The following is a 12030-nucleotide window of genomic DNA, read 5'->3' as shown; positions in this document are numbered from 1 at the left end:
GCAAAAATCTACTTTCAAATTTCCAATACAGTAGGAATTCATTTTACACAACCCACAGGAATTCAGATATATGGAATTGGTAATTAAAATAAAAACTGAAGGCAAAAAAAGTTGAATTACTTGTTAAATTCACACCATTTTGGCAAGTAGCAGAAAGTTCCACAGCAGCTTGCCCTATCATGCTCATTCTTGCTATAAGATGTGTGCATATGATTTATTGCATTGTTTTGGGCCAAACATTAGCTGCTGCATCAGTCTTTTTTCCCAGAGTTTTCCTTTGGAACAAGTTGTGTTGCTGTTAGAGCAATGATGGCAAACCTTTTAGAGCAGAGTGCTGGACTCCACCTCCCCCCCCCCCAGAGCACATGCCATGCTCCTCTCCCCACCAGGTGCCAGGGATGTCTTGCCTCCCATCCTCTTACCCCATACAAGGGAGGGAGAAAGCACTCCCATTGGGTTGTTGGGCAGAGGGCCAAGCGATATGAAAAAATGTCATCAGGCATGGTGGAGAGATGGAAGAGAGCAGCTCTGCCCAAGTCCCTCTGCCTTTCTAGTAGTGAACTCTGGGTGGGGAGGGTGGCGGTGTGCCCACAGAGAATGCTTCATGTGCCATCTTTGTTACCCATGTCATAGGTTCATCATCACCATGTTAGAGTAATGCTTCTCTTTGTTTCATTAATATTATTTAACTATTAATAATGTCCCCAAAGTACAAGAGTAGTGATGCTAGTAGCTCTGATAAGCCTAAGAAAAGTAGTAAAGTCCCTATGTATGTTCATGTAAGAAATATTATGAAATAATTGGATTTGTATTGTGTAGTATTCTCAACTTTGGTGCAGGATCTTGAGCATATTCGTTGTATAAACTGATGTCCTACTATACAGGACATGGAGACAAGAGATTAGAATTCGGGAGAAGTTAGTTTTAGACAAATAATTCTGAGAACCAAGTGCAATAATGTAGAGGAAGAAAAGGAGAAAATCCATGAGAGTTTTAGGTAATAGCTGTGTTTAAAAAATAGCATCTGAATGAGAATCTAGCAGAGACTGAGAAGGAACAAACTGTCAGATGGACAGAAGAACTAGGAAATAACAGTCACAAAACATAGAGAAAAGGGAATATCAAGGAGAAGACAGTTATTGAAAGTTTAAAAACTGAGACTTTTGCATCATTTACAATTATGACCAACAATTTGTCCCCCAAAAATAGCCAGTCTATTCCATTTTCTCATTAACTTTTCTTTTACTTGAATATAAAAACTAAAGAACTGTGGTTAAATATTGTTTTGCTTTCTTTTTCCATCTGCTTTTGTTTAAGGCGCCATTTTACATAAACATTAAAATGAGTACTACGATAGTACCTAACTCTCTCAGTGACTATAGAAAGAAAAAAAGAGAAGTATCTCAAGGCACTATGGGATCAAAATATACTGAAGCTGTGGTCCTGAGTGAGAGCTAAAAATTTGAAAATGGTTCATGGGGAAGGTAGAAGAAACATTTACATTTTATATTTTAGAAACAATGGAAAAGAAAGTCCTCATTGAAGTCTCTCAATTTTGACAATTAAATTCTGCTTTTTACAGAAAACTATAGCATTCCTGCACACACCAGGGCCATGAGAAAACCTGGGATTGTGTCCTGAAAGCATCACTTCCCAAGTTTTTGACTATATACGTGTTGTACTCTCTATTTCCCAACTTATAAAACATGGGTGGATAATAATTCTTGCACTATCAAATTCACAAGGTTGTTGTTAGTAAAGGTACATATAAATCATAATATAATTTTGCTGCAGTACGAAGGAAAAATGTGACTTCTTTTATTTTCAAGTTCCAAGAATGTGAACATTAACTCAAAACTCAAGTTCTACTAGATAACTCTATGGCTTGTCCACCACTTTCTCTCTGAAATTACCTCCTCTTTTCACTAAATCTATGTTATATACACATACCAGTTTATGTTATTTATTCACAAGAATGGGAGGTCCTTGAGAGCAGAGATATTGTTTGCAACATTTTTTTAAAAATCCCCAACAGAACATCATCTGACACAGAGCAAGTACTGAAGAAATTCTTGTTAATTGACGGAAATGAATATTTTGAGTTAGTTATTGAAACTGTGAGTGAACTTAGCATTTTATATATCATGAGGCCCTAGATTCTGAGCTATCACTATTTTAGGCCCACTGTGAATTCTACTCTATATGAACCTGTTCATTTCCTTCTCTGTGGAAAACCACTGTCTTGACTTTTCTTTAGAAATAAAAATACTTTTTTTTTCAGGGAAAAAAAAACTATAAAAGGGGATAATTGCTTAAATATGGGATTCTTCTATATTGACTTTATCAGTAAGGCAAACAACATTGAAATTAGCCATTTGTTGTAATCTTTTTTAAGATAAATGTCACGTCTAATACAGTAACAATTCCATGAAATAATCATCTTGGAGTACTTTAAACACTATTGTTTCCTTGGGGTTTACAAAATTAATGCCTGCCCCCTGTGAATCCCCAAAGAAATTGTTCAATGAAAAGAAAAATTGTGTAGAAATCACATTCTTGGGTTAATTTATCTTCCTAGAAGTAGGATGACCAATTGGTATAAAGTGCAGACAGAAGCTAGGGCTGCCTAATAGCTTGAATAATGGGCTATGCACTAAGGATGCAAAGCAGAAAAGGGGAAGAGATTTAGCTCTGAATTCAGAGGATCAGGATTTTTCCAATCATTATGCCACTACATAACTCTATGACCTTGAGAAAACTGCTTCACTATGATCTGGTTCAATTCTCTCATTTTTCATCTATAGTAGGTAGATATTCAGAAGGATGCGATTTGTTTTATTACTCAATGAGAAAATATCTGCAAAAAATACTTTTTAATGTCTATATAGTAAATATTATCCTTATATAAATATAGAAGAGACATTATGGAAAATGAAGAAAGAAGTCCTGAGTAGGCCTACCTCTTGCATAAATACAGGCCATGTGACCTTGTATAAATCTCTTAACCTGTCAGTACCTCAGATTCTCAAATATCTCTCTCTCTCTCTGTTTTTCTTTGTCTCTACTTCTCCCTTTCTCTTTCTCTCTCTCCCTCTATCTTCATATTCCCCCCCCGCTCTAGTTACATTGAGGCATAAAGGCCTCAGTGAGGAACTTAATCTGATATTGCAAATATGTACTTTCACTACAATTTATTGCCTTGAGAAATCATTGAGGCCCTGAGAGAACTTATTGAAAGGTGATGACTTTTCTAAATTCACACATCTACTGTCAAAAGCAATCTAGAACCCAATCTTCTTGGGTCCAAGGCCAATTCTTTAATCCATTATATCCTTCTGTCCCTTTTACTTTTACACATGAATTGGCAAAGATTTTGTTTTCACTAGGTAGCACCTAATACCAATTCAATTACAGTCTAATATTCAAAATAAAGAAAATATGAAGGATGGAGCAACCAAGAGAATGTGAGCTTTATGAAGGTCCATGAACAAACATATTGGGGGTCACATATTCAGCTATTCTTTCACAGCAGTATTAGGTCTATTAGACCTTGATGGTCAGAGAAACACTAAAGATTGTAAAATGGGAATAATGCTAAAGAATTTCCCTTAAAATTTTCTCTGTATCCACTGTGTAATAGTATATAAGGATAGGGTTGGTCAATGAAGTTACTCCCTTCTTCACCCAAAGTGAAGGATAAGAATATAAATCCTGAAATTTTTGGTGAGAAAGAACCTAGTTAATGAATCAATTAAAGACTTTAATTTTACAAATTCCTATGAGTCATTATATGAACTGATATATATATATATATCTTTATTGACAGAATGTCTTCTTATACTATGTGTCTGTAATAAATAAAAGTAAAATTTTAAATGTAATATTAATAAAAAAAGAATTGAGGTCTCTGTTTAAAAATTAACTCTCAAGTTAGGAGTCCATTAGTAGTTCTTAACAATTAAGTTTTTAATAAAAATGGAGATATAGAAAAAAAGTGAAATGTAGGAAAGAAACAAAAAATATCATCTATCTAAAATAATGCCCTGAGCTGACAAAGTCTATTACTGCAATCATTCCAAAATTTGTAGGAGAGCCCAGAAAAATCTCTATACTGCTGATGAAAACCTTTTGAGTCTAAAATGTCACCAAGAATCTAGATTATTCTGGTGGAAGAGTAGAGTAAGCTGAAGAGTTACAAATATAAAAACCATCCAGGAGCCACCAAACTCGATAGAGAATATTCCCTCCAGAAGCCATCTGGGGTTACCAAGCCCCCTGAGAAATCCTTCCCACCTTCTGGATGAGATTATAACTCATCACAGGATAACCAAGTCCCTTGGGAAATCTCCCTCCTTGGTATGAGACTGTTACAGCTGTAAAAGACATGTCTTTATACGTCCCATCCATTTCAATGTGGAGATGTGGAATACAATAGTGAAAATTACTTCTGATATCTCATCTGTTACATTTTTATAAATGCAGAGGTGGGGAATTGTAGGATTTAAATTCAAGTCCAATACTCTAAGTAATATATTTTATAAAGTTTATTAATAATCACTAGAAGTAAAGAAATAAAAGGGTAATTATCTAACAAAATAAAACCACGTGACTGGTTTTTCTACCTGTTCAAAAACCCCACATCCACAGATGCCACCACAGGAAGAGAGAGAGGCAGAACTAGACAGAATTTATATCCTGCCTATGTTAGCACAAAACAGCAGGAGAGTTGGGTGCTTGGAATCATAGTTCTAAGGTACAGATATTAATTTCACAGAATGCAATAGTGCTATTGCACTTCACTTCAACTACTAAATAGATTCTTACCTCTTGTTACAAACAACTTAAAGGTAGGCAAATGATTAGACAGAGGTAGCAGTGCTACTAGATATCTGAAAATCACTTCTGAAGACCCATTAAAATCAATTGAACTTTTTAGCTTATTAAATTCTCCAAAGTTTGTATATAGGTTGTGACCAGTTTGATGGAGTCCATCCATCATCATCTATATAACAATTAACAAAGGCAAAAAGGAACAAAAGGCCATTAAGGCAACATTTGACCTCGATGGATCAGGTGACAAATCCAGCATCCATAAGGGCCTATGGTTTTGTCACAGAAAAGGGTTTGTCCAAGTTGTTTATGGACTTTTACTATGGTATTTTCTCCAGTCCAGTCATAGTGGGAGGGTACAAATAAAGACAATGTAAGAGAACATATAGTTAATGGCCAAAACACAGTAACTAAAAATGACATAGTGTAACAGAATATTATAGACTGATATGTGAACTTAAAAACAAAGTTAAATCTTAAAACAATCAGCAAATCCAATATATGTGACAGGATGTGAACAATGAATTCAAGAGTCCTTTTCTCCAATTCCAATAGCTGTGTTACAAAGACTTCTTCACTATTTGGAGGGGAACAAACTGAAACAATTAACATCAATAAGGCAATGGAATCTGTAAAAGCTTAAAATTTGCCTCCAGACTCTTTAAGGTTCCTTCCTCTCCCAAATATCATCATTCATCTAGATTGCTTTGGTCACTCTTTTGGGGTCCCCCATAATGAGGGTTATTTCCACATTCAGTATAGTGTGATCAAACCCCATATTGGATGTGTTGCAGAGACTGGACATGCTTAGATAGTAAGGGGGATGAATCGCCCTTATGAATCTTGAGATTACTCAAGCTAAGAGCAAGGACAAGTACACCCAGGAACAGTAGCAAGAAAAGACATCCTAAAGTGGTAATGCATTGCTCTTTCATAGAGTGGGCCATGCTTTCAATTTTACTTCCTGTCTGTAAGTAGCACTACCCTAGTATGCACTGTCTAGAAATAAAAACCTCACAAGGAATGTTTAGGAGAAGAGTGCTTTTCCTTCCCCCCTCCCAAGGGTAAAGCTAGTGGCCCTGTGACACCTCAGTCCCCACCCCCATAGCCAGGAGCATGGAAGACCACCTGGGTTAGCCAGGCTGTGGTTGGGGTGGATAGTGAGGATTGGCTGCTCCATGCTGTATTCCCCTGCTGAAAAGTGGCTAGCACAGACTTGAGACCCATGTGGTTGGGAGGCGGGGATTTATATCTCACCCTCTGAGCAGAAAACAGCTAGCAAGGCTCCCCAGCCAATGTGCTCAAGAGAGAGGTGGGTGGAGGCTCAGCAAGGACCCCTAGGCAGTGTCTGGTCAAATATGGGAGTCAGTGGCAACAGCAGCAGCAGGAGGAGGAGGAGGAGCAGGCAGGGCAGCAGAGGCATTTAAAGCTAATTTGTCTTTTTGTCTATTTTAATAACTGTTCTACTCACTTAGAGAGGAATAAGGGTCCTATTTTCCAAATGCTGTGTCACCAGCAAAGTAAGATTTAAATTAATATCCAATAATTCCAAGTATTATATTTTATAAGATTTATTAGTAATCACTTGAAGTAGAAATAAAAGAACAAAAGTACAAAAAAACCCGAGAAAAACTATGTGAGTAAAATTCTTCTGCCTGGCTCTCCTCTAACCTATACCAACCACATTCCCAGGGAAAGAGAGAGAGGGTGGAGCTACACAAAACTTATATCTTCCCTACATTAGTATGTAACAGAGATACATAAATGGGATGCTAGGGAAAAGAGTCCTAGGGAGCAAATTCTAATTATACAGCCCTAAAAGTAAATTTGTTTGTTTGAAGGAATCAATATTCATTTTCATCCTGAGGTTTTTCTTTCCTCTCCTTAATTTTATTATGTTTTAGTTCTTTACAAAACTTTTAATTAATTATTTAATCTATATCTAATTTTTTATTTTTTCAGTGCATATACAAAAACCAGTCTTGAATAACTGAAGAAAATCTCTAATTTTTATGACATGAAAAAGCTAAGACATATTAATAAGACCTGATTTTTTTTGAGTGCAGGACAAGTGTGAGCCTCATTAGAATATCAAGTACAAAGGGAAACAAAAACAGTCTGAATCTTCTCAGTTTGGGTTTCCCTCCTCTAATCGTAATGATTTGAGTGCCTCAGGGTACATTTTTATAGTCTTAGAAAAATCATAAATGGGCTTATGAATGACTACAAAAATGCAGAGATTTAAAAACAAAACACTGAGTGTTTCTGAAGCAAAATGAGATGATCTGAAATAACCATCATAAATAGTGACATATAAGTAAAGGAGAAATTGAAAATTATGAATCATCTCATTATAAAAATGAATATTATAAATTATGAAGTACTTAGAGATGCTTAGAAATTGAATCCTTCATATTAAATTGGTTGAAATATTTTCAGATTGGAAACGAATTGATTTTTCTATGTATAAGAAATTGCTCAATAACAATCAACACTTCATATTGGATAATAACACCAAATGCAATAGGTCACCTATAAGATGCTTCTCAGATTTTATTTCTTCCTTTACTTACCTAAGCCAATATTCTAAGTTACTTTTGTTTCGAGTATCACATTTTCCTTCAGAAATATTGAGCATGTTATTAAATTCTTTGAATTTAGAGTCAGGGAGGTGGCATAGTGAACAGAGAGCACTGGTCCAGGAATGAGGATACAAATTTCAAATCAAGCTTCAGATATGCAGATACATGTATACTCAGATACAATTCAAGATTCTCAGATTCTGACATAGCTATATGACCCTGGATGAGTAACATAACCTCTATTTATCTCAGTTTCCTCAACTTTAAAAAAGAGAGAAAATAATAGCACTTACCTAAGAGGGTGGCTGTGAAGCTCAATAGAGATTTTTTTTAAATATGTTATTTTGTTCAGCTCCTGGAACATACTAGGTACTATAGAAATGCTTGCTCCTTCCCTCTCCTTCACCCCTCTTGTATTTTGGTTGTTGTCACTGATGTATTTTGGTAAGCCCATTTATGACTTTTCTGGAACTATGAAACAAAACATTTAGATTGATATGTATGTCATAAAGATTACTGAAAATGAAACCAAATTGAGAAGAGAATCTATATGACTGATGTATATATGTGTATTCAAATATATACATGTACATGTAAGTACATCAATCTTATGCTATTTTCTGCCTTTGCTACATTTTTTTCTCTTTATCCCAAGGGTTTAACACAATTTCTGACAAATAAGTTGTTTTTTTAATGTTGATTGATTTTTCAATTTATCAAGTCACTTTAATGAATTTTAGAATGTTTCTTGTTATAATTTTGCCTAAGTTTATTTAAAATGAATGCCTGAATGATTTAATCATCTCCAGCAAAATATTTGCTAACCACTATTGTGCATGATGTTTCTTTCCCCTTCTATTTCCATAATTCTAACAACTGTATTGACATTAAGGCAGAATTCAAGACCTGTATTCTCACTTGCTTGTTTGTAAGGAAAAATGTTAAGCTCCCTGAAATATGCCATAGGACACACTATCAAAGTGAAATAAAGAGGCAAAGGAAGAAAATCACATAACACTATTGTAAGATCATTTAAAAGTATTCCACATATTTCTTTTGTTAATATTTTTCCTTTCAAAAATTATCTTTAATACAATAAACAAATGAAAGAAAGATATATACCCTTGATCAAAATAAGAAAATGAAAAAATTAATTTCAACATCAGAACATGAAATAAAAGGATGATCATATTTTATTGCTATTTTTATATGTATTGAATATTCTCTACCTTGCCTTCTCCAGCCAAAGAAAGATTTAAAAATAATAGGTGGAAGAAATTAGAAAACTAGAAGTGATCTTTCAGTTTTTCTTCTCTCCCATATGATTCTATAAATAAATCATGAAGAAAAAATATCATTGAGGTCAAGTTAAAAGAGAGGAATCTTATGATTTTGTTGGTCCCATTCAAAAGGCTAAAAGCAAAGAGTTGACTTAAAAACTTGAATTTACTGCCTGTGACTAGATAAATGTTATAAAACTGATCATCTACATCTATCAAGGATTTCTGTTTATGACGGATGTTTGTCAGGCAATACAGATAATGTGAATTATTAAATATTATCTACTTCATAAGCATGATTTTTGAATAGACATTAAGGTAGGAACTCTTTTCCTCTTTAAGCTCTATGTCCTTTAAATTGATTCCAGAGATAAAGAATCTTGTTTTTTGGTTATTTGATAATGAATTTCCCATGTTCTTGCCACCTCAGAGCTGAAACTGTACAAAATTTGGCAGTTTCAGTTCACAGTTGCATACTATTTGAATTTTGTTTTGCATTGCAGTTTTGTCTGAATCCATATGGCAAAGTCAAATTCAAAACAAAATTGAGGAATTCCGTCCTGTTCTATCCATTCCATATGGGTTTAGAAAGCATCTGGGGCTTTGTCACCACCTCCTCTCAGCCTATTCTGTTAGTAATCTCTCTACTTATTACTGTTGTCTCCAAAACTTATGTCCGAGTATCTCTAAGCATTTCTAGATGTCTACAACTTTCTCTGGTACTCAGATTTGTGTGTTCAGGAACTGAAATTTGCCAGTTCACTCAAAGATATCCAGGCTCCAGGGCAGTGATTTACATAATCACATTCTCAAGAGACTGGCTGATGGACTAGAAATCCAACTCTATCATAATAAAATGAAAAATAAAAAGAACAAGAATAATGAGAAGCAGATCTCAACAGAATTCTCTTATTTTTACCGAAATTCATCCTGCACAAAAACAAAACAAGAAATATGATAAGTAAGGATAAATTCAGAGTCAATGGATTAATTCTTTAATTAAGTTCTTTAATGTGATGGGATGATACCAAGGACTTTTAATTATATTTGTGTATGTATATATACATATATACATATGCCTATAGTTGTATATATACACATCTACATACATACATATGTATGTATTGATGACTGATATAGGCTCTTCTGCTGTTGATAGAATGGGTCATCTTTAGGAAAACTATAGCAATGTATAGGCATTTAGGATTAAAATATATTTCTTGATATCCATACATGGCTTTGATATCTTCTCTTAGGTCCTTAGGGTTTCAGAGAATTTCATTAATGTAGTTTGAAAGTTATATATAATTGCATTATGAACATATATTCAATATATTTCCCCCTTAAATTTCTATAAGCAAAGGAGAAAGAGGAGAAAGAGGAGGAGGAGGAGTGAGAGGAAGAGGGAAATGAAGGAAGGAAGAAAGAAAGGAAGGAAGAAGAGAGACAGACAGACAGAGACAGACAGAAAGAGAGAAAGAGACAGAAAGAGGGAGAGAGACAGAGACACATACACGGAAAGAGAGAGAGAGAGAGAGAGAGAGAGAGAGAGAGAGAGAGAGAGAGAGAGCACGTGTGTCTGTGTGTGAAAGAGAGATAATGAATACAGAGGTGCCACAAAATTCCAAAGACCAGGGTTCAAATTTTGCTTCTCACAAGTCCTATCTGGGTGATCTTGAACAAATAACAATTTTATCTCTCAGTGTCTCAGGAAATTCCCTGAGAATCTCTTTTGAGGTAAGTACTTCAATCCATTGGTACAGGGAATTTCCTCCTTGGAAAACTCCCTACACCAGTGATGGGCAAACTGCAGCCAGTGTGTGTGTGTGTGTGTGTGTGTGTGTGTGTGTGTGTTTGTGAAATGTAGCCCCCTGAAATGTTCTATCTGCTATGTGACATTATTCCTAATCTGATGAATACAAAGGGTAGGATACAATACAATGAAAGCTCAAAAGAGTTGCCTTAGAAACAGACTGACATGAACATTTCCTTTCCTTTGGCCCCCTCTTTAAAAAGTTTGCCCATCACTGCCCTACACTAATGAAATTATAGGTCCAGGTTCAGATGAAGAAAAAGGAACTACATCTGAGATGAGCCCAAGATTTTAACCAAGGTATGGAAGTCTTGGTGTGGAAATGTCCTTCCCTGATGCTATTTGTCAACTAATCTATAATCTATCATCCCAGAGTTACCTGAGAGGGTAAGGGACTTGCTTATGGTGACACAGTATGTGCCAGAGGTAGCACTTGAACCGTCTTCTGACATTAAAGCCAGATGTCAATCCACTATTCCTGGCTGCCTCTCTTGTCTATGGCTTTAAAGTTGCTCAGTCATTTTAGTCATGTCTGAATCTTCATGACCTTATTTGGGATTTTCTTGGCAAAAATACTGGAGTAGTTTGTTTCTCCATTTCCTTCTCTAGCTCATTTTATAAAGGAAGAAACTGAGACAAACGGGCTTAAATAACTTACAGCTATTAAGTGCAGTTCAGCGACTAAGGCCAGATTTGAACCACAACTAGAATTCAGAAAGAAGAGTCTTACTGACTCCAGGTCCAGCCTTCTATCCAATCGGGAACTAATATTCTTGTGGGAGAGAAGGTGTATTTTATTGTAAGTCAGAAGGAAAAGTTCAAAAATGCTTAGGGTACAGATCCAAAAAATGATAATACCTCTTCTTCGATATCATTTTCACTAACAAATTCTCATGTTGAACCATTCAACAGTGGTGTAGTGGCAAGAATTGTCTTTTCTGGGTCAGTTTAGCTATAGCTGTAGCCTCTATAAAAGCAGATGACAAACCACCTCTATACAAGGATCGCTTCCTAGGTTGATGACTGAGGACATTGAGCTAGAAGCATTTCTCTTCTTGAGTCTCTTGAGCTCAGGGTCCTGGTCTGTTACCCTCAGGATCTGAAGGTAAATGATGGTCAAGGTGGTGGCAGTTTGACTTGCTGCCACATATTACTTCCTATCTCTCCCATGGGCTAACCCTGAGACTTCAGCTGGGCTAGCTTGGTTGTCCTGTGTTTGGCAATTGGTGAGGGTGGCTGACCATATGAGGTTGATTCACCAGATAGCAATTGTGGGAGAAGGACTGCAAGAGGGTTTGAACTGGATGGCACTGCTCTTCCCAAGTTTTTTGGATTCAGGGTCATGGACTGCTTCCATTGGGATTTGAGGGGTGATGGTGGTCATGGTGGTGATGCTGCCTCCTGTCCTTCCCTCTGGGTACCCTAATGCCTCTTGCCTCCCTTGATAGTATGAAAGCTTCTTGAAATGAGACCATTATTATTATTAACTATTGTATGTTTTCATCTCAAGAATATAGCAAAGTGC

Source organism: Gracilinanus agilis, chromosome 2, assembly GCF_016433145.1.
Source record: "Gracilinanus agilis isolate LMUSP501 chromosome 2, AgileGrace, whole genome shotgun sequence".
In the NCBI taxonomy this organism is placed as follows: domain Eukaryota; kingdom Metazoa; phylum Chordata; class Mammalia; order Didelphimorphia; family Didelphidae; genus Gracilinanus; species Gracilinanus agilis.
This window is presented reverse-complemented; position numbering follows the sequence as displayed.